This window comes from Octopus bimaculoides, chromosome 15 (assembly GCF_001194135.2).
Source record: "Octopus bimaculoides isolate UCB-OBI-ISO-001 chromosome 15, ASM119413v2, whole genome shotgun sequence".
NCBI classification, from domain to species: domain Eukaryota; kingdom Metazoa; phylum Mollusca; class Cephalopoda; order Octopoda; family Octopodidae; genus Octopus; species Octopus bimaculoides.
In genome coordinates, this window is record NC_068995.1 from 25,022,786 (window position 1) to 25,025,579 (window position 2,794).

A 2,794-nucleotide genomic window follows, 5' to 3' on the forward strand; every position below is an offset into this window, starting at 1 on the left:
GGTAGCAGACTTTTTAGCAGACCTTTCTTTATTCTTGATCTTTTACTTGTTTCAGTCATTTGACTGCAGCCATGCTGGGGCACCACCTTGAAGGGTTTTAATCAAACAAATCAACCCCAGGACTTTTTTTAAGTCTAGTACTTGTTCTATCAGTCTCTTTTGCTGAACAGTTAAGGTTCAAGGACATAAACATACCAACATCGGTTATCAAGCTGTGGTGGGGGACAAACACAAAGACATACACACATAGATATATATATATATATATATATATATATATATATACACGATGGGCTTCTTTCAGTTTCCATCTACCAAATCCACTCACAAGGCTTTGGTTGGCCTGAAGCTATAGGAGAAGACACTTGCCCGAAGTGTTACACAGTGGGACTGAACCCAGTGTAGCAGTTGGGGTTTTTTTCCCTCCTCTAGATGGAATTCCCCTCGGGAAAATTTGACTGTGACGAATTTCCTCCCTAGGAAAAATTGTCCCGGTAATTTTTGCCCCTGGGGAATTTCATCCTAAGGAAAAAATTCTCCCTTCTCGACAAAAATTCCTCGCATCATAATTCAGAACATAACCTCTGTATGAAGTTTAGAAACATGTATTTTATTACAATTATATATAGAGAGAAATTACATGTATGCATGCTTATACATGGTAATAAAATAGAAGTCTTTCATCAAAATTAAGATTTTTCTCTATCTTTTCTGAGTCTGTCTTGGTATACAGATATAACAGTTCTGTTTATTCTTGAAGTTGTTTTTACCTGCACATTCAACATGAAACAAATCTGTTACTAACAAAGTTTCACATGCCACAACAGGCCATCCATCTGAAGTCATGTTGCCATATGTATGACATGTCCATGAACTTGGGATAACCTCCTCCTCCACTTTGATAGCATCTTTTAGTGCTGCATATGCATCCTCCTCCATGAATTTTGAATATCCTTTCTCACTGTATACCAAGTAGTTTTTCTGGATGTATTTCAACATCCCTCTCTTCAATTTTCCTGTCATCTTGTTCTACTCATTTTACAACTTCACATCCAGCTATGGCACACAAAATTGACCTAAGATGGTTTGGAAAACTTGGAATTTTGGACATTTCTTCATCTGATTCATAGTGTGGATTGTAAACTTTTAAATTAACAAGATGGTTTTTCAGTTCTTTGTTAGAAGAAACATCAGTTTTGTGCATCCTTTTCTTTCTAGGAGGCAACAATGTAAGATCCAAGCCATTTCTGCTCCAATTTTCCTCGCGTCCTATGATTGTTATTATTTTTCAGCAACACTAGCGATTCAGTTGTAATATTTCATTCGTTGGCACTGTGTCTCCTATCATAATCTCTTTTCTTTCTGCTCTGAGTCTTGAATATATTCTTCATCATTTTTTATTCTGAATTCTTCTTGGCCTCTGTTAAATCCCTAACAGTGATGTCTGTTGTTTTGTCTGTCTGAATTTCTTTGCCTGATAAACATTACATTGAAAGGAGTTTCTCCAGTACTGGTATGAACTGATGTACTGAACCCCAAAAGGATTGGTTTGATGTGCAGGTGTGTCTCATACTGTTTCTCATTGACACATTTCATCAAAGCCTTTTCCAGAGTTTGGTTGAGTATTTCCATGTAGCAAAAATTATATGTATATATATCCAAAAATAAGGTATGGAGTTGATCCTTGGATCTCACCTTTACTTAAAAGTATATCTCTTTTACTCTTTTACTTGTTTCAGGCATTTAACTGTGGCCATGTTGGAGCACCGCCTTTAGTCGAGCAAATTGACCCCAGGACTTATTCTTTGTAAGCCTAGTACTTATTCTATCAGTCTCTTTTGCTGAACCGCTAAGTTAAGGGGACACACCACCATCGATTGTCATAAGGCTTTAGTCGGCCCAAGGCTATAGTAGAAGACACTTGCCTAAGATGCAATACAGTGGGGCTGAACACAGAACCATGTAGTTGGAAAGTAAGCTTCTTACCACACAGCCACACCTCCTGCAACCCACACCTGTGCCTTCTTTACTTTTTTGGTATTTTTGCGTTATTTCATATTCGTGGCTTTTGCTTTCTCAGCACACGTTCTCTTTTCCTCTTTCAGTTTTGGATTTAACTTATTGTTATTTTAACCTACTTAACCTACTATGTAATATCAGTCCTACAAACTTATAACAATTCCAGTTGTATATCAGCACATATCACAACAATCATGAACATTTTAAAATCAAATGTTAATAATTTCTTGTTATTTAAATTCCATAAAGCATTTTATATATATATACAACATAAAGCAAAGTGGATGACAAATTTTCGTAGGTCAAGTTATTTATTGTGGGAATACAAAATACATAAAATGTTCATCGAGATATTAGGTTTCAAGCACTCCAATATTACAATCCAAAGAAAAGCAATCATACAAAACCTTACAATCGTTTTGAGAAATGTGTTTGTATTGGGCAAATTTTCCATACAAATAGTCACATTTCTCTCATTAGAGGTACAAAAAAATTGATTAAAATGGTTTTAAAATTTGAGAAAGTTTAAAATATCTCCTACTGATAGAACTTGAGGTCATATCAAGTAATGTTGTAATTTTTTTTAAATGTTATAGTGTTTATAAAAAAGTTTGCAAGGATATAGAAAAAGACTCTGTGAAGTGAAAAAATGTTGTGAAGTAAAACATTTGTGTGGATGAAAAAAAATGAAATTTGTAAAAATTAAATGAGGACTCAAATTTGGTTAACCATATATATATATATATATATATATATATATATATATATATATATA